This window comes from Macaca nemestrina, chromosome 9 (genome assembly GCF_043159975.1).
Source record: "Macaca nemestrina isolate mMacNem1 chromosome 9, mMacNem.hap1, whole genome shotgun sequence".
NCBI lineage: Eukaryota > Metazoa > Chordata > Mammalia > Primates > Cercopithecidae > Macaca > Macaca nemestrina.
Genome location: NC_092133.1, coordinates 56780884 through 56802576, shown reverse-complemented (window position 1 = coordinate 56802576; position 21693 = coordinate 56780884). Strand labels below are relative to the sequence as shown.

Below are 21693 nucleotides of genomic sequence, written 5' to 3'. Positions count from 1 at the left end.
TCTTTATTTACTTTTTTTTTTTTTTTTGTAGATAATGGGGACTATGTTGTCCAGGCTGGCCTTGAACTCCTGGCGTCAAGCAGTCCTCCTGCCTCAGCCTCCCAAAATGCTGGGATTATAGGCATGAGCCACTGCACCCAGCCTAATTTTTGTTTTTAGGAATTTATGCTCTAAAGTTTTGTTTATAATTATGTAAATTGTATCTTTTCCTTCTATCCTATTTCCTTCCGCTTTAGCCATTTTTAAAGCTTATGGTTTAATTTTTTCATAGTTTTTAACATTATAGGCTACTTTTGATACATTTTTATATATAGATATATACTTGTATCTCCTTTTTTATTTTTTATTTTTTTATAGGTAAAGGAAGGCAGATTAATTAGAGAAAGTACAAAGATATGTTGCAAGGGTGCAATGGGCAGCACAGCAGAGAAGGGCTGTCTGCCATATTCCCCTTTGTTTAGATAAATGTAGCATGCTAAACATACTTCCCCCTGCTTGCTGGTTTTACTTAAGATACCCTGGAGATTAAGTCACAACAGCAATAAATGTTATTGTGTTTAATGTACCATAATTTTGTTTAGCTTGTCATTTCTTCATGAGTATTTCGATTATTCCCAGTTTTGTGCTATTATAGTCCTGCCATGAATTGCCTTGTCTTTTCATTTTTTTAAATTTTTTCTCCAGTTTGTATCTTTTCATGTTTTTCTCTAGTTTACCTTTGAGATCAATGTCTAAGACTAGATTTTTGAGCCAAAGGGCAAATGAATATTTCACTTCTTCAAATATTGCCAAATTTGCTTTCATTGAACCTGTACTGTTTTACATTCTCAACCACATACGAAAGTGTTTTTTTTCTCACAGCCTTGTCCAAAATGTGATGTCCAGACATAATTTTTACCAATTTAATGAGTAAAATAATCATATATTGACAGTTTTCCTTTTCATTTCTCTTATGAGAAATGTTAAACCTTTTTTTCATATAAGTAAGAGCAATTTTTTTCAGTCAACTGTTTATTTCTGTAGACCATTTAAAAATATCTTTTTTCTCTATTGTTCTAGAAATCATTTATGTATGACAAAAACTCTCTTCATTTGTGATGTAAATCATATTTTTACCAGCTTGTCATTTATTTTACTTTGCTTATGATTCTGCTTGCCACATAAATTTTTATTTTTACTATTCAAATTTATCTCTTTATCTTATTGTTTTTAGGTTCTGGATCTTAATTACAAAAGTTTTCCTCATTCCTTGATTATAGAAGAACTCATTCAGGTTATCTTCTAGTGTTTAGATGGCTTCCATATTTACATTTAAATCTCTGATTCATTTTGAATTTATCTTAGCATATGATATGAGGAATGGGTCTAATTTATATTCTTTCTATTCATTTGCTAAAATGTTACCTCTCTGGAGTGAAATCCTATCTTTATCAAATATTAAATTTGCATTTGTAATTAGAAGTAATTCTGGATTTTGTATTTTGCTTGCTTTGTCTGCCTATTATTGTTTCAATACCAGACTGTTTTAATATTAGATACTTTATAATATGTTTTAGTATCTTGTACAGCTGGCCACTTCTGCCTCACCTTCTTTTGCAGGGTTTCCCTGGCTTATTATATGTTTATTTTTCCAAATCAACTTCAGAATTGATGTCTAATTCCAGGGGAAAAATGATATTTTTACAGCGGTTGCTACAAATTAATAAAGACTTTAAAGAATTTCCAGTTTGTATACTTTTCTGTCCTTAAAGTGTGTTTTATATTACTTTCTTGTTTAAGTTTTAGGCATTTTAAATTATGTGAACACTTTAATTCTTAAGACATCTCATAAAACTTACTGTATTAAGTAGGAAAATTGAGAATTATTGCTTTATAAGTTATATTTATCTATATTGGAATTATCTAGGTCATTGATATCTAGTGTATCTTTTGTAGTTTATTTCAAGTTATTTTTAATGCATGTGTCTTTAGGAAGCAAAAGGCTCTCTACCCTAGCCCACTAAAAGCAAAACCAAAAACAATCAAAAATCCCCAAAGGCTGACTGGGAGAGGAGTGGGTATGGTAAAGAGAGATGATGGTATAGAAATGTATGCTGGAAGTGTCTACAGTTAATTACAACATTTATATGAGCTTCTAAGTCAGTGGGATCTTTACATCCCCTAAAAGAATTTTGAGAAACTATTTGCCTCTTTGTACATTTTTTAGGTGACATCTCACATTTTACAGTGAATTTAAACAGTTGTAAATGACGTGATTTCCTGTTTATGTTAAATATGTTATTTTAAAATGATACCATTACATCATTATTTAAAATTTATCCAATGAAATTAAAATAACTTAACAATTTAAGACCTCCAGTCATCATTAAACAATATATGAACTAAGATCTTTAAGAGTCAACTTTTACATTTTCTTCTCTCCTTAAATGTGTTTTTCTTTCCTCTTCCTGTATGGAATTACATCTTAATTAAATACATTTTTATACTTAATTTTTAAAAATTTATCACTATATTATACTTCTTGGTAATAAACATATATATTAATTTAAAATGTTTAAAATTTTTCTGTGACCATAGGCTTTAAGTGCTAAGAATTTTTTTATTGGTTTCAAATTTCTATTATAATTAACAGTATAAAGTTTATATAAGTAGCACAAATGTATTAAAAGATTTGATCATTATTGTATGTTTTTAATAAGTAAAATTTTATTGGAAGTGCATTTCTTAAAGAGATGGGTGAGACTTTTTACATGTCTTCTTTGAATATTATTACTTGAATAAAACAGGGTTCATCAATTCTTTTCCTGTTTGTTTTTATTACTATAATCTTAAGAAGCCTAGATCACATGTATAATAAGTGGTCATAAAATAATTTTTTTGTGTCATTCAATTCTTTGACCTGCTTCTGTATCATATGACAAAAATCACACAACAATCTGATATCAAAAATCACTTTTAACAATCAGCTAACACCTGAATTTTGCCCTCCTTCTGCTTTGTTCAAAGCAGAGAATTGGAAATCACCTGACTTGCAAAAGGATTGGCTAATCAGATGTCTGATTTCTTTCTGATTTTACCTTATTAAGTTGACTGCAGTAAAATTTGAATTGTCCCTTTATTTGGAGTCCCAGTGGTTGTTATAGCCTGAGGCCATGCACCCTAGAAAAATTCAGAGTAGGAAAGAGGTTTGCGCTTTTGTGGGTGAATTGGGCAGACAGGAATTATGAGAAGAGGAGAAGAATGTGTGACACTTCCATCCATTCTTAACAGACCCGTTTTAGGAAAAACTAGAAATGGAAATTGAGAACCTAGAAATAGGTATACAGAAATACCTATGCTCAGATTTGTCATCCTGAACCTTGTGGGTTACACCTAGTAGCCCCCAGTTTGAAGATCCTCATTTGAGGCAGCCCATGACAGAAGGACCAATACCTTGGGCTACATTGGTCTTGTTGAACAACAAGATGTACAGCAGCTGGGGGCCAGTAGAGGCAGAGCTCCTGTGCTCTGTAAAACGTATGCCAGTATTGCTTATGTAGGAACACTGCCCAGTGATTTGATATTGTCTTCACAAGAATGTTTTATGCAAGATAATACATGGTTGGTCACTCAAAACAAACAACAAAATCCCTTAACACACATTGGATTTTAATTCTGCCCAATAACATCTATTTGGATCTTAAATAATGTGGTTCATATAGCTTTGGTCAGTCTACTTGATGATGGCTTGAATTTAGCTAGTGATGAGGAATAGAGGGCTACTTGGCATATTCCTTACCAGCTAAGGCTATCTATTCTTGATAACCACTCCTACTGGGTTTAAGAGATAGGAATGAACTCTTTTCCTGATGTAAATGAGTTCGTGGCGCAGGTACATGTGTATAAGGATGCATGTGCTTTGGCAGAAAACTTTTCAGAACCACAGCCTTAAATTATTCATTCTTAAATATTTTTTAAAAATCTCAGCTCAGCTCTTGAGGGAAAGAGGAGAGCAGATGAAGGCCTAGGGTTAGGAATTAAAATGCAGATACTGTATTTGGTATTGCTGTGTTAGAAAAGTAATCTGTTAGTCATGCAAGAGGTTTAAGTGACCTTTTATAATAAAAGGTCAAGGATCCAGACCTATATTTTGGCTGGGAAAAAGGTCATCTCACCTTACCTTTTGTGAGCAGCAGGGGCTCCCCTCTGTAGGGCAAAATGTCCTTTAAGAAATTACCTTTGACTTGCCATTAGTTTAAGTAAGTGAAAAGTGGCAAACATTTAGTGGATATTCTCTGTGTGCCTGGTACGATTCTAAATGCTTTACACTGGTTCTTTAATCCTCATAATAACCCTCATGAATGGGTTTCAGAGATATCGATCCTCTCAGTCTCAGAGCTGGTAATTTGCCTACAGCACTGAGCAACCTTTTCTACTCCCCTAGAGTACAATTTCAAGTAGTATTTTCTTTTCTTTTTTTCTTGCATCTTTCATTTAGATTCAGGGGTACATGTTTGTTACCTGGATATATTGCATGATGCTAGGGTTTGGGGTATGAATGATCCTGTCACCCAACTAGTGAGCACAGTACCCAGTATTTTCTCTATGTGTCAAGAAATATAAAAGATGGGGAGACTTGCCATGGAGTGTAGGAGAGCTGACTTTGATCTAATAGATCTGTGGGTAGATGCCATAAATGGACTCTATAGCACTAAAAAGAAAAAAGAAATAAACACACACACACAATTGACTTGTTCAGTGTAGTTATTAATAGAGTTCTTTATGGTGAAGAAAATCTGTATGGGTTTAATCCAGGAGTTAAAAAATAGTGGTCTATGGGCAGATTTAACCTACAGGTTGTGTGATAGCCCAGTATGATATTTAAATAAAATTAGAATTCGCAATGTCTTTTCATGGGGGCAGAAACACTCAATAACAGCTGCTACTGATGCTGTAGCCTCAAAGCTTCACACATTTACATTTTCCTGCCTGGATTCTGAAGACTTCTGAGTGTGTAGCTCTTGGTTAAATCACTCAAAGGAGGTGGTAGGTCATACATGGTTGGTAGGCTGTATTAACTATTTTTTGGTTATTTTTACCAGAGATTTGGGAGACGATGGTGGTGGCAGCAGCCCTGGATTTGTCCAGTAGGCATATTTTAAAAATGCTTAAGCACTAGCTAGTTAGAATCACAACAAAATCCTCATTTCTTTTTTTTCAAAAATTTATTTTATGTTTCATAAAAGTATGAAAGTATTAAGTTTTCTAAAACATAAAAGTATTAAATTTTAAAAAATCATTGCCTGTTATAAAAAATTAAATGAATTATATTATTTTCTGTAATTATTAGTAAAAATAAGAACTACTTTGGACTTCCTTATACAATATTTCAGGTTTTTAAAAGAAATATGAATTGCGAATTTTGAGAGACAGAGATACTATGAGTCTTACATTGGAGCAATGATTATCTCCTTGGGGGAGGTGATTTCTAGAAAAAAAAATCCAACCGGTAAAATCAGTCCACAGTTCAGGTCTGTATAACGTACCTACCTTAATTATTATGATGGGTCGTGACTAGTACATATCACACAACTAACTCATTTTCCTTTAAAAACATCCTCTTAAGTTTTTCTAATATATGAAATTGTAGTGGGAATTATAATGAGCATTGGTGAATGTACCACTCAGCTTTCAAAAATCTTACTCTCTTCTGGCCATAATAGCTCTAGATATTTCTTTTTTTAAATTTAAATTTTAATTAATTTATTTGATTATTATTATATTTTAAGTTCTAGGGTATATGTGCACAACGTGCAGGTTTGTTACATATGTATACATGTGCCATGTTGGTGTGCTGCACCCATTAACTTGTCATTTATATTAGGTATTTATCCTAATGCTATCCCCTCCCCCATCTCCTCACTCCACAACAGGCCCTGGTGTGTGATGTCCCCGCCCTGTGTCCAAGTGTTCTCATTGTTCAATTCCCACCTATAAGTGAGAACATAAGGTATTTGGTTTTCTGTCCTTGCAATAGTTTGCTCAGAATGATGGTTTCCAGCTTCATCCATCAAAGGACACGAACTCATCCTTTTTTATGGCTGCATAGTATTCCATGGTATATATGTGCCACATTTTCTTAATCCAGTCTATCACTGATGGACATTTGGGTTGGTTTCAAGTCTGTGCTATTGTAAATAGTGCCGCAATAAACATACGTGTGCATGTGTCTTTACAGTAGCATGATTTATACTCCTTTGGGTATATATACCCAGTAATGTGATGGCTGGGTCAAATGGTATTTCTAGTTCTAGATCTTTGAGGAATTGCCACACTGTCTTTCACAATGGTTGAACTAGTTTACACTCCCACCAACAGTGTAGAAGAGTTCCTATTTCTCTACATCCTCTTCAGCACCTGTTTTTCCTGACTTTTTAATGATCGCCATTCTAACTGGTGTGAGATGGTATCTCATTGTGGTTTTGATTTGGATTTCTCTGATAACCAGTGACGATGAGTATTTTATCATGTGTCTGTTGGCTGCATAAATGTCTTCTTTTGTGAAGTGTCTGTTCATATGCTTTGCCCCCTTTTTGATGGGGTTGTTTGATTTTTTCTTGTAAATTGGTTTAAGTTCTTTGTAGATTTTGGATATTAGCCCTTTGTCACATGGGTAGATTGTAAAAATTTTCTCCTATTCTGTAGGTTGCCGTTCACTCTGGTGGTAGTTTCTTTTGCTGTGCAGAAGCTCTTTAGTTTAATTAGATCCCATTTGTCTATTTTGGCTTTTGTTGCCATTGCTTTTGATGTTTTAGTCATGAAGTCTTTGTTCATGCCTATGTCCTGAATGGTATTACCTAGGTTTACTTCTAGGGTTTTTATGGTTTTAGGTCTAACATTTAAGTGTTTAATCCATCTTGAATTAATTTTTGTGTACATGTAAGGAAGGGATCCAATTTCAGCTTTCTACATATGGCTAGGCAGTTTTCCCAGCACCATTTGTTAAATAGGGAATCATTTCCCCATTTCTTGTTTTTGTCAGGTTTGTCAAAGGTAATTTCTGTTCTTTTACATTTGCTGAGGAGTGCTTTACTTCCAATTATGTGGTCAATTTTGGAATAAGTGTGATGTGGTGCTGAGAAGAATGTATATTCTGTTGATTTGGGGTGGAGAGTTCTGTAGATATCTATTAGGTCTGCTTGGTGTAGAGCTGAGTTCAAGTCCTGGATATCCTTTTTAACTTTCTGTCTCATTGATCTGTCTAATGTTGACAGTGTGGTGTTAAAGTCTCCCATTATTATTGTGTGGGAGTCTAAGTCTCTTTGTAGGTCTCTAAGGACTTGCTTTATGAATCTGGGTGCTCCTGTATTGGGTGCATATATATTTAGGACAGTTAGCTTTTCTTGTTGAATTGGTCCCGTTACCATTATGTAATGGCCTTCTTTGTCTCTTTTGATCTTTGATGGTTTAAAGTCTGTTTTATCAGAGACTAGGATTGCAACCCCTGCATTTTTTTTTTTGTTTTCCATTTGCTTGGTAGATCTTCCTCCATCCCTTTATTTTAAGCCTATATGTGTCTCTGCACATGAGATGGGTGTCCTGAATACAGCACACTGATGCGTCTTGACTCTTTATCTGATTTGCCAGTTTGTGTCTTTTAATTGGGGCATTTAGTCCATTTACATTTAAGGTTAATATTGTTATGTGTGAATTTGATCTTGTCATTATGATGTTAGCTGGTTATTTTGCACGTTAGTTGATGCAGTTTCTTCCTGGCATCGATGGTCTTTACAATTTGGCCTGTTTTTGCAGTGGCTGGTACCAGTTATTCCTGTCCATGTTTAGTGCTTCCTTCAGGAGCTCTTGTAAGGCAGACCTGGTGGTGACAAAATCTCTCAGCATTTGCTTGTCTGTAAAGGATTTTATTTCTCCTTCACTTATGAAGCTTAGTTTGGCTGGATATGAAATTCTGGGTTGGAAAGTTCTTTTCTTTAAGAATGCCGAATATTGGCCCCTACTCTCTACTGGCTTGTAGAGTTTCTGCTGAGAGACCCACCGTTAGTCTGATGGGCTTCCCTTTGTGGGTAACCCGACCTTTCTCTCTGGCTGCCCTTAACATTTTTTCCTGCATTTCAACCTTGGTGAGTCTGACAGTTATGTGTCTTGGGGTTGCTGTTCTTGAGGAGTATCTTTGTGGCATTCTCTGTATTTTCTGAATTTGAATGTTGGCCTGGCTTGCTTGGTTAGGGAGGTTCTCCTGGATAATATCCTGCAGAGTGTTTTCCAACTTGGTTCCATTCTCCCTGTCACTTTCAGGTACACCAGTCAAACGTAGATTTGGTCTTTTCACATAGTCCCATATTTCTTGGAGGCTTTGTTTGTTTCTTTTTACTCTTTTTTCTCTAAACTTCTCACTTCATTTCATTCATTTGATCTTCATTCACTGATACCCTTTCTTCTACTTGATCGAAGCAGCTACTGAAGCTTGTGCATGTGTCACATAGTTCTGATGCCATGTTTTTCAGCTCCATCAGGTCATTTAAGGTCTTCTCTGTGCTGTTTATTTTAGTTAGCCATTTGTCTAATCTTTTTTCAAGGTTTTTAGCTTCCTTGTGATGGGTTCGAACACCCTTCTTTAGCTCAGAGAAGTTTGTTATTACCGACCTTCTGAAGCCTACTTCTGTTAACTCATCAAAATCATTCTCCATCCAACTTTGTTCCATTGCTGGCAAACAGCTGCGATCATTTGGAGGAAAAGAGGTGCTCTGGTTTTTAGAATTTTCAGCTTTTCTTCTCTGGTTTCTCCCCATTTTTGTGGTTTTATCTACCTTTGGTCTTTGATGATGGTGAACTATAGATGGGCTTTTGGTGTGGATGTCCTTTTTGTTGATGTTGATGCTATTCCTTTCTGTTTGTTAGTTTTCCTTCTAACAGGCCCCTCAGCTGCACGTCTGTTGGAGTTTGCTGGAGGTCCGCCCCAGACCTGTTTGCCTGGGTATCACCAGAGGAGGCTGCAGAACAGCAAATATTGCAGAACAGCAAATATTGCTGCCTGATCCTTCCTCTGGATGCTTTGTCTCAGAGGGGCACCCAGCTGTATGAGGTGTCTGTCAGCCCCTATTGTGAAGTATCTCCCAGTTAGGGTACACGGGGGTCAGGGACCCACTTGAGGAGGCAGTCTGTCCGTTCTCAGAGCTCAAACTGCACGCTGGGATAACCACTGCTCTCTTCAGAGCCGTGAGACAGGGATGTTTAAGTCTGCAGAAGTTTCTGCTGCCTTTTGTTCAGCTATGCCCTGCCCCCAGAGGTGCAGTCTACAGAGGCAGGTAGGCCTCATTGAGCTGCAGTGGGCTCCACCCAGTTCCAGCTTCCCAGCTGTTTTGTCTACTTAGTCAAGGCTCAGCAATGGTGGACACCCCTCCCCTAGCCTGGCTGCTGCCTCAGAGTTTGATCTCGGACTGCTGCACTAGCAGTGAGCAAGGCTCCATGGGCGTGGGACCTGCTGAACCAGGCACAGGATATAATCTCTTGGTGTACCATTTGCTAAGACTGTTGGAAAAACACAGTATTAGGGCAGGAGTGTCCCGATTTTCCAGGAACCATCTGTCACAGCTTCCCTTGGCTAGGAAAGGGAAATCCCCCGACCCCTTGCACTTCCCGGGTGAGGTGATGCCCTACCCTGCTTTGGCTCACCCTATGTGGGCTGCGCCCACTGTCCAACCAGTCCCAGTGAGATGAACCAGGTACTTCAGTTGGAAATGCAGAAATCACCCATCTTCTGCCTTGGTCACGCTGGGACCTGTAGACCGGAGCTGTTCCTATTCGGCCATCTTGGAATGATCCTCAGATATTTCTTAAGAAATAAATTATTTAAATACTATTTATCCTAGTTTTTACTGCTTTCTAATCTGATTTCTTTCTCATTACATGCCCAGGATACTACCTTAAAGTTAATATTTGCTATTCTCAAGCGTGTTTGTATACTACAATGGCATGTTTGCATCCATAAAGAATGTGGAGTATTGTTTTGTATTTAATATGTTTCAAACATCATATAACTGTGTTTATACTATATATAAAATTTTGTGCCCTTTTTCCCCTCAATATAATTTTGAGGTTTATGTATATAAATCTAAAAATCCATATAAATGTAAATTACAAAATGAATGGCTCTAGTTCAATTTTTTTTTTTTTTTTTGAGATGGAGACTTGCTCTGTCACCCAGGCTGGAGTGCAGTGGTGGCATGATCTTGGCTCACTGCAACTTCCACCTCCTGGGTTCAAGCAATTCACCTGCCTCAGCCTCCCTAGTAGCTTGGATTACAGGCACCCGACACCACGCCTGGCTAATTTTTGTCGTTTTAGTAGAGTCGGGGTTTTGCCATGTTAGCCAGACTGGTCTCGAAGTGATCCGCCCACCTCAGCCTCTCAAAGTGCTGGGATTACAGGCCTGAGTCACCATGCCCAGCCAGTTAATTCATTTTTAACTGCTGTAAGTGATTTCATTTGAAAAATACACCTTTATTTGTTTGTTTACTTATTTATTTTTGAGACAGGGTCCCACTCGGTTGCTCAGGCTGCACTGCAGTGGCACGACCACAGCTCACTGCAGCCTTGACCTCCCAGGCTCAAGTGATCCACCTACCTCAACCTCCCAAGTAGCTAGGACTATAGGCATGTGCCACCACATCTGGCTGATTTTTTTTTTTTTTTGTGGAGTTACAGTCTCACTCTGTTTCCAGGGCTGGTCTCAAACTCCTTGGCTCAAGCACTCCTCCTGCCTTGGCCTCCCAAAGCGCTAAGATTATAGGTGTGACCCACCATTCCTAGCCAAATATACCTCTATGTAGGCATCCATTCTCTGTTGACAAACATTTTATTTGTTTCCATCCCAATACATTAGAAACAAAGTCAGCATTACATAGTGGCTAAAACAGGGATACTGAAAGTATTTTCTAGGTTCAAATACTAATTTTATCTTTTTTTATGAGACAGAGTCTCACTCTGGCACCCAGGCTGGAGTGCAGTAGCATGATCTCAGCTCACTGCAACATCCGCCTCCCGGTTTCAAGTGATTCTCCTGCCTCAGCCTCCCGAGTAGCTGGGACTACAGGTGCATGCTACCACACCTGGCTAACATTTTGTATTTTTAGTAGAGACAGGGTTTCAATGTGTTAGTTGGGATGGTCTCGATCTCCTGACCTCATGATCCACCTGCCTCGGCCTCCCAAAGTGCTGGGATTACAGGTGTGAGCCACTGTGCCCAGCCTGATTTTATATCTTAATAGCTGCCTTGCCTTGGGCAAGTGATTTAATCCCTCTTGCTTTACTTTCCCCGTTTATATTATGGTATATTCACAAAGTAGAATATTATATAGCAGCTGACAGAAATAAAATCTGGCTATATCAATTTTAAAACTTTTTATTGTGGTAAGAACACTTAGCATGATATCTATCCTCAACAATTTTTTAAGTGTACAATAAGAGTATTGACTATAAGTACAATGTATGGCAGATCTAACTTATTCATTTTACATAACTGAAATTTTATGTTAATTAAATAGTAATTCTGGGTCAGGCACGATGGCACATGCCTGTAATCCCAGCACTTTGGGAGGCCAAGGCGGGTGGATCACTTGAGGCCAGGAGTTTGAGACCAGCCTGGCCAACATGGCAAAACCTTGTCTCTACTAAAATACAAAAAATTAGCAGGCATGGTGGCATGTGCCTGCAATCTCAGCTACCGGGAAGGCTGAGGCATAAGAATCACTTGAACCTGGAAGGCAGAGGTTGCAGTGAGTCGAGACCACACCACTGCACTCAAGCCTGGGTGAGGAGAGGTCTAAAAAAAAATAATAAAGGTAGTAATTGTTCATTTTCCTCTACTCCCAACCCCTAGGAACCACCATTTCACTCTTTGATTCTATGAATTTCACTATTTTAAGGGCCTCATGTAAGTGGAATCATAAAATGTTTGTCTCTCTGTGACTGGGTTATTTCACTTAGCATAATATCTTCCAGGCCCATTCATGTTGTTGCATATTGCAGAACTTCCTTTTTTTAAGGCTGAATGGTATTCCATTCTATGTATATACCACATTGTCTTTATTTGTGAACGGACATTTAGGTTATATAACCACATCTTTGCTATTGTGAATAGTGTTGCAGTGAACATGGAACTGATAATATTAGTATCTCTTCAAGATCCTGATTTCAGTTCTTTTGGATAAATACCCAGAAGTGTGTTTACTGGTTCATATGGTAGTTCTATTTTTAATTTTTTGAGGAACCTCCTTAACTGTTTTCCGTAGCTGCTGTGCTATTTTATATTGTGACCAATACTGTGCAAGGGCATCAGTTTCTCCACATCCTCACCAATGCTTGTTGTGCATGTGTGTGCTTGTTAATGCATGTGAGCTGATATTGTGGTTTTGATTTCAATTTTCCTAATGATTAGTGATGTTGAGGATTTTTTTTGTATGTCTGTTGACCATCTGTGTGTCTTCTTTGGAGAAATGCTTGTTCAAGCCCTTAGCCCATTGTAAAATTAGGTTCCTAGGTTTTTGTTTGTTTGTTTTTTGCTATTGAGTTGTAAGAGCTTCTTATATATTTTGGAGATTAAATCCCTTATCAGATATGGTTTCCAAATATTTTCATTTCCTAGGTTGCAGTATAAATATTAAACTATTGAGGGGAATGGTCTGCGATGTATATAGTCATGTGTTGCTTAATGACAGGGATATGTTCTGAAGAATGTGTCATTAGGAGATTTCATCCTTGTGCAAGCATTATAGAGTGAGTTTACACAAACCTAGATGATACAGTCAACTACACACCTAGACTATAGCCTATAGCTCCTAGGCTATAAGTGTACAGCATGTTACTGTACTGAATGCTGTAGGCAAATATAACACAATGGATGTATTTGTGTATCTAAACATAGAAATGATACAGTAAAAATATCATATTTATAATATCGTGGGACCATGATCATATATGCGGTCAATCATTCACTGAAACATTGTTACACTTCATACTATTTTGCAGGGTGCATGATTGTGTATGGGTAGATGTGGGTTATTGTGAAGATCCTATTGGATACTAAGTTTATGGGTGCTTGTTACATCTGTAACATAATTAACAAAGTAATAAGTTCATGTGGTTCAAAAATGGACCTATGAAGAGACTATGTGATGAAGGATAATGATTAATTTAATATTGTGTACATGAGGCCTAAGATTACACCAGAATTAAAAGTAAAAAGATAATAATACCTATAGTTGTTAGGAGGATTAAATGAGTTAATATTTATAAAAAACTTTTAATAGTGCCTGGCACATAGAAAATACTATACAAGTATTTGTTATGTAAAATATATGTACATCATTAACTTTACAAGATATTGCCAGATTGTTCCGCAAAATATTAGTACTAATGAATTTTATAGCTTCCTCCCACTCCAAATGCCACAAGCATGGGTAAGAGATGACATTTCTTTATATTCTTTTACCACTAAAATAATGAGATTTAAATACATCTAAAATTTTGTCAGTTTTTGGTTGTGAAATGAATCTCATTGTGGCTTTAATTTGCTACATTTTCCTAATTTAAAATGAGATTGAACAACTTTTAATATATTTAATGTTATTTTGATTTTCTCTTTTATAAAATGCCTAATTATAGTCTTCACTCATTTTCTTTCCTGTAAGGCTTTTTGTGTTTTACCTATTGTCTTAAATACTAAGGTTTGTAAACACTCTTGATGTCTAATAGTGCACCTCCATGCACACTTATTTAAAATTATCTTAGCTATTCTTGGCCTTCTAAAAAAATTGATACCAGTTTGTCAATTTGCATAAAAATACGATTTTGACTTTAATTGGAATTGAGTTTATAGATCAATTTTGGGGAGAACTGACTCATAAAAAAAGTTTTACTAATAACTTTTTTTTATATTTATAGCTAGAGTTGCTCTATTACTTTGTTCTGTATTTTTTCTTATTCTATTTATATGTTTATATATTACTTCCCATTCTTCTGTGTTTGGAGCAGATGCACTTAATTGGTGAGTTTGTCGTCTTCATTAAAAGTCCTCTGTTCTTTACATTTTCTTCACAGATCGTGCTAGCATTCACAGTTCCAACTATCACCTTATGGAAATGAATCCTCAGTCTCTTTCGTAGCTTGTCTAGTCCTGCTCTTAATTCCCAAGGTCATCATTCTAGGTTCTTGTTTTCCATTCCCATTTTTCAATTACAAATATTATCCATTCTGAAGTGTACTGCCAATGTTTTTTAGATTAGCTGATGTTTTGCCAGCCTTCTCTTCACGAGTGTAGGTTATTTCTATATAATAAACATGTTGTAAATCTTCAGCAGAGGCTCACGATTTGACTATACTTTAAGGCTTTGTAGACTAATATTGGTACAGTTACAAGGTCTTTTTTTATCAAGGTAAATAAAAGCATTTGGACATCAAATATTGTTGGCCATCTTGTCTTTTGCATGGGTTTTTGAAAGGGTATTTGGCCATTATGCATTATGAACAGAGTAGATGTTCTGCCTGAAAAGCACTCTTCCTGATTTTCTGCATTAAGGACAAACATAAACAATATATATAAGACTGTGGTTTGCATGACCATTCCTCAAGATGCTAGAACTTCCTTTGAGTTATTTTGAAGGCAGCTGGGACCTAAGTGGATGGAGCAACTGCATTTCTCCATTAGAGCTTTGAACAGTCTTGCCAAGGAAAATCTAAATGATTTAAAACACACTCTCAGTCCAGAACTTTAGTGAGCATTTTCTAATAACTGAGGAGGGGCATTAAAAACTATGTCCACATTTATTTTTTCACTCTTTAAAGTTTTGTTTCACTAACTTCAGGTCAAATTTCTACACTTGTGTTCTGCTCAATTTCCTATCCTTGCTTGGCTTCCCCAAATGCTACTACCAAAAGATTCGTGGGGCAGGGATAAGAGACCATTTTAAGAAGCACTGCATTTACTCATCCTCCACAAGTTAACAAAGTTGGGCATCTGATTGTTTAACAAAACAAAGCTTTAATAGCATCCAGGAGGGCAGACAGGCAAACCACGCTGTAGACACTCTTCTATTTGTCGAAATCAGACCAGAGAAGACCTCCTCCACACAGATATAATAGGTATTGATATTCATCTTTTCTTTTTCTGCTGCTACATTTAATCTTTTAATGATCATATCATGTAGTTTCTCAAGTCCTTTCTTTAGGCCATCTCCTGTGATTGCACAGGTAGGCTGCAAATGCCAAGGAGCTGATGAGCTCAGTTCACCCATTGCTAACAATTTCTCAATTTCTGAAGGAGATAATGAGTTCCTCAAGTCTTGTTTATTAGCAACTATCAGTACAGGGACTCCTTGATTCTCTGATATCCTAGTTATTTTGTGAAGCTCAGTTTTGGCTTCTTCCATCCTTTCGATATCAACAGAGACCACAAGAAATACAACGCCATCTGTGCAATCTGGTATATGACTTCCACAGTGGCATGTGTGGAATTTCTCCTGACATCTACATCCCAGAAGTGAAAAGTGACTGTTTTAGAATTTCCCAAGGTTACCTTAATTTTCTCAGTGTCAAATGATTTGGTAGGAACAGTATTTACAAATTCATTGAACTGCGGCCTGCATAAGACAGTTGTCTTTCCAGCACAGTCCAAACCCAGCATAACAATCTGGAAGGACTGAAATGAAGGCAGGCTGGACAGGATAGAAGTCTGGTCTGATAGTCAGTTCCCCATTTCCAGCTGCAAATAAATGTCCAAATTGAAACACTTTCCTCTTCTTGCTTTAGAACTTCTCTTCGTAGGTGATCCAGCTATAAGACTGACTAACCATCCTTCCCTCCCCTTCACTCATTATATCTCTCAGCCCTTGGGGAAGTGTGCTGATACCCGTTCGCTGGCACCAGGGAAGCGTGGGCGGTGGCGGAGGCCTGAGCGCCAGGTGGGCGCCGCACGCCAGACTGCCTTAACGGTGATCGTCAGGGAGCTCCACGCGACAGGCCCCGCCCCCTGCCCGCGTGCCCCTAATCACTACTAAGGATTATCATAGATGTCAAACTGCTTCTCCCTCCCTTCCAAGAGAATTATTCATTTTTTCTTTATTTAATGTTAATACTTTTCTTGCTTCATCCATGATTGCCCACCTATTTTGACCCCGTATAATCATTTGATATAATTCTTTTGGTTCACATTGACTAAACAAACACATAAACAAAAGTTAAGAACACATAGCTTAAAAGTATTCTTAGATAATGATGGTATTTCCATGAGTTTTAAAGAGTAAGTTTATCTGAAGTAAACCTACCTTTCTTCCTTCCTTCTATCTGTCCATCTGTCCATCTGTCTGTCCTTCAATCCTTCTGTTCTTCCTGCATGCCTACCTTTATTAATTAAAAGAAATGCATCTATGTGGTTGCCATGTATGGACAGGAACATTGACATGGGAATTGAAGACGTGGATGTAGTTCTGGTTTGGCAACTTAAATTCTCTGAAACTCAATGCTAATTTGGAAAACAAGGCTGATGCTTGTTTTCTGAAGAAAGGAAACTGAAGAAAGGAGAGTAAGAGTTTAGAAAAATATAAAAGGAGAGCAATCAGGTGGATTTTGCTGTCTCTAAATTTTGAGCAAACTGACTTTTAGAATGGATATGGAAGAAGGCAAACCTTGTTTCTAAAAGGAAACCCACTTGTGAAGTATCTTCAAAATGAAGTTCATAATCATGTTTCTAGTTCGGCTTCCTTTTTGGGGATAAGGACAAAGTACTACACCCTGTGTTAGAGAGTGATATGGCTGCAGTCAATCCCCCGTTAATTATGAAGTTTGGTAGCATGGATTTTACTTATTTTACTATTCTGTCTCTTCCAAAAAGGCCCATGCTTGCTCAGAGTTGATAACTGTACCAGATACTGTGGGATAGTTTCAACACTTACTGAACAATTTCTAAAGGCCAGAAATCATCAGTTGTCACTTATGTTAATAACCTTACTAAACAGATGTTGTGATAACAGTTTAACTGGTGTGTAGGCAGAAACTTTGTCAAACCATGAGTTTTCTCTGCTCTCAGACCCCCACAGCAGTCATTAACACAGAATACTTCTGTGACCAAAGATGTGGGGGTTCTTCCTCGTACACCAAGCCTGGACACCAGCTGGTGTCCTTCAATTCAGTTCTGACACTATCTACCTGGAGATGATGTCAGGTCCCATAGGTTGAGGGTTTAGTCCCACAAGACCACCCCTTTCTTCCCCCACAGTTGGAACTTCTGAGCAACTGGCTTCCAGTTGGGATTCCCATGAACCCTTCTTTGGGTTCAATTAATTTGCTAGAGCAGCTCACAGGACTCAGGGAAACATTTACCTATGTTTACTGGTTTATTATAAAGGACATTACAAAAGATACAGATGGAAACATGCATAGGGCCAGGTATGGGACACAGAGCTTCCATGCCCTCCCCTGGCACACCACCCTCCAGGAACCTCCACGTGTCTAGCTGTCTGGAAACTCTCTCAATACAGTTCTCTTGGGTTTTCATGGAAGCTTCAGGACATCAGCATTCCTTCCCTCAGAGTATGGGGTAGGACCCTAACCTGGAAGGGTCTTAAGACCCTCAGTCAGAAAGGCAGGGAAGAGTGGAGTCCTTCCTTGGGGCAGTGGAAAGGAGGGCAGAAGAAGGTAAGAGGCCTGCACCTGAGGCCTAATACACCCAATATTATAAAAAAAGACTATAACAAGGGCAATGGGAGTCAGGAGCCAGGAACTGGGCCAAAATCCAATATCTATCATAACATCACACTGATGTAAAAAAAAAAAAGAAAAAGGGGGCTTGGAGAAGTTGTTCCTTGTTTTAAATCAACAGGTATCAAGTGGCAGAATCAGGATTAGAGCCCAGGGTGTCCTATTTGATGTTGCATGTGCCTTCCACTGGAAGACAGCATGGATTGGTGTTAGTAATGTGGCTTCTAGAATCTGGCTGTGTGACTTTGACCTTGGACAAGTTATTTAAGCTGTCTAAGCCTCCGTTTTCTCATTTAGAACATGGGAGTGCTAATAATTATTTTGTTTTTTTTAGAGACAGAGTCTTGCTTTGTCATCCAGGCTGGATTGCAGAGGCATGATCATAGCTTGCTGCAGTCTTGAACTTCTGGGCTCAAGCAATCCTCTCGCCTCAGCCTCCTAAGTAGCTAAGACCACAGGTACCATCATGCCCAGCTAATTTTTCATTTTTTGTAGAGATGGAGTCTTGCTATATTGTCCAGGCTGGTCTTGAACTCCTGGCCTCAGGCAATTCTCCCGCCCTGGTGTCCAAAAGCTCTGGGATTACAGGCGTGAGCCACTGTGTCCAGCTGATAGTTATTTTTTAGGGGCATTTTCTAGATCCTTGTCATTTCTCTGTCTTTCTCCCATCGTCATTATCAAGGACTTAATATATATATACTCAATCCCATGGTAACCTACTTCCATGTCCAAGTCGGAGCCAGTCTGCCCTGCACTGGAGACATACTAGTGTACAAGACAGTTCTTGTCTCTGCCTTTGTGGAATTTACAGTTTACTGGGGATACCTGTACTATGGTGGTGTAAGCAATGAATGTAGCCACATAGGATACTATTGGAAGGCGTAATGAGGGCACCCGAGACTGGTGGGGCTGGATAGGAAGGGAAGGCTGCTTGGAACTGTACATTGAGAATGAAGGATGATTCAGATTTAGCCAGGTGAAGAGGAGGGAGAAGAGTGTTCCAGAGACAATGATGTTTGCAAAATCTAGGAGATGCAAGAGATCATGATGTTTTCCAAAAACTGAAAGTTCAACCTGCGCCCATGTGGGAGGTGGTAAGAATTGAGATGGAAACATTAGCAAGGGCACCTGAGGAAATGCCTTGCTAGTCATGTTAATGGTTTTGGACTTGGACCTGAGGGCAGTGGGAAACCACTGAAGGAATTTAAGGACTTTGCCACATGATAAGATTTGTACTCTGATTATTGTCTGAAAAGTAGGTGGGAGGAGGTCAAGATTTGGAAACAAGATGATGAGAGCCCTAACTTCAACAGAATAGTAGAAATGGGGAGATGCGAATATCTTCAAGAAATACTTAGGAAGTCGAACTGTCAGGACTTGGACTTGGAAAGTAGAGGAGAGAGAGAATTTGAACATAATGTTCAGGTTTTCACTTGGTTAACTTTCCCCTGAGTCAGACAGTGCCAAGTGAAGAGGAAAAATATTATTATTTACTTCCTAGATAAAGCACTTCATGTGTACCAGGCACTGTTCTAAGTGATTTATAGATACTATCTTGTTAACTGTTCACAGTGACCTTATGAGATAGTTACTAGTATTTTTTCCTATTTTATAGTTGAAGAAACTGAGGCATGCAGAGATTAACAACCTCCCCACGTAGCCAGAAATTGGTAGAGCCAGAAGTCAAACCAGGCAGACTCGTCCAAGACCCAGGTTCTTAACCACTGCACCCTGCTGTCTTATCAATAGGGAAGATAAATTCAGTTTTGGTCATGCTAAGTTTGAGGCACCATCAAGACATGTAAATGGAGTCACACGGTGGTTTGGCATTTAAAAACAAAATTTAAGCCAGAGACATGGATTTGAGAAACATTTACCTGTACATAGTAATTGACCTGTGTGAGGAAGAGGAGGTAGAGTGAATGGAGGAGGAGGCCTGTTGGGAACACCCATTTAGAACCATTCCCAGGAGACTGAGGTTAGGCAAGACTAGAGAGGTAAGAAGAAAACCAGGAGAGCATGGACTAGATATTCAGTGACATCTTCATGGAGGTAACTGGTTTTGAAAGGAGGCCTCTCCAGTCCCCACTGCCCTTCCCTCTGTGACTCAGAACCACTGGGCCATGCTGGCACTCACTGCATTGTCGCTGGCCTCAAGGCATGCCCATTACTGTGATGTGAGCAGCAGCGAATCTGTATGGGTCTGTAGCAGCTCGATTCTTGTCTCCTTGGAGGAAAGAATTCAACTGAGGGGCTTAAAGCAGAGAGACCAAGGCAAATTTCATATTTTTTAAATCGATTTTTTTCCTTTTGTTCTTTCTTTTTCTTTTTTTCTTTCTTTATTTTTTTCCTGAGACACAGCCTTGCTATGTCTCCCAGGCTGGAGTTCAGTTGCATGCTCTAGGCTCACTGCAACCTCTGCCTCCTGGGTTTAAGTGATTCTTGTGCCTCCACCTCCTGAGTAGCCGGGACTACAGGTGCCCTCCACCACGCCTGGCTAATTTTTGTATTTTTAGCAGAGAGAGGTTTCACCATGTTGACCAGGCTGGTCTTGAACTCCTGACCTCAAGTGATCCACCCACCTCAGTCTCCCAAAGTGCTGGGATTACATGCATGAGCCACCACGCTGGGCCCCAAGGGTAATTTTAGAGCAAGAGTGAAAGCTTATTTAAAAGTTTTAGAGCAGGAACGAAAGGAAGTAAAGTACACTTGGAAGAGGGCCAAGTGGACGACTTGAGAGATTCAAGTGCCCTGTCCAACCCTTGATGTGGAGTTTTTATACATTGGCATGATTCCTAGGTTTGCATTTCTTCTTCCCTGATTCTTTCTTGGGGCAGGCTATCCACATGCACAGTGGTCTGCCAGCGCTTGAGAAGGGCACATGCACAGTGTGTTTACTGAGTTGTGCACATGCTCGTTTGAGGCATTTTTTCCTTACCAGTCAAGCGTTCCTAGAAGAAGGTCATATACTGGTTAAACTGCCATTTTGCCCCGTAGTGTGCATTTTTGAGCCCACTCACTCAACTCCTGAAATCTTAATGGAAAGCTGCTAATCACCAGCTTCAGGTGTTTTCTATCTATTGGGAGATTGCCTTTTCTTGGGGTTGGTTTGCAACCAATTATTATTTTAGAGAAACTGTTTAACAGCCGCCTGACCATGGTCTGACATTCCTGGTGGGAGGGGGGCCCTCTCCTGCCCTGCTTATGTCTGCTTAACTACTTACTGTAACAGTATCTCACTACCACTCACGCCCCAATTATACATTACCAGAGTATTTCTCAGACTAAGCTCTTTGCCTGCCTTGTCCATGCAGCATTTTTGGTATTTGGCATTCATATGCAGTCTGTGGCCCTTGGTCAGATCATTGCCCTCCCGGATTGTATAATCCAGAGACCCATGTTTTAACTGTTCACCAGGCTGAGGCCACTGTGCTGTCTCCACCCTGAGCATTCTCTTTACCAAGCATCTTTCTTGTTCGTCAAATACCTTTGCTATGTGATCTCCACCCTTGCTTTTCAGTTCAACCTGTTTTCTGTGATCAGCCATTCAACCCTTTAAAACCCAATCTTAGACTCTTCCCAGTTAACTTACTTCCAAGTCGAAGTCTGAGCATTGGGTTAAGCTTATGGTTGGTATGTCTTTATGGTTGGTGTATGTCTTTATTTTCTTCTGAGTCTCTGAACATTATAGAAAAAAGTTACAGAACTGCATTAATTCACCTCCAAATATTTTGTTTCTGAAACTGTGAGGTCTTAGTCATCTCCTTATTTTTGTCTTAATAGTCAATAATCTATAAATGAGTACTATAACATATAAATGTTGACTAAAGCAGAATAAAATAAATGTTTGCTAGTGGTCTGTTAACATGATCTGTAATAGCCTTTGTAGACTTTATTTAGGAATAATATTTGATATAATACAGTAAATAATTTTTGAAGCAT

At 38.5% G+C, this 21693-nt stretch overlaps 1 protein-coding gene and 1 pseudogene across 2 annotated transcripts in view; one reads left to right on the top strand and one right to left on the bottom strand.

Moving 5' to 3' along the window:
- Positions 1 to 21693, top strand: part of LOC105466182 (ankyrin 3) — a 703092-nt gene that overhangs the window by 31710 nt on the left and 649689 nt on the right. The window lies entirely within an intron of this gene.
- LOC139356245 (ADP-ribosylation factor-like protein 4A) lies at positions 14997 to 15751 on the bottom strand (annotated as a pseudogene).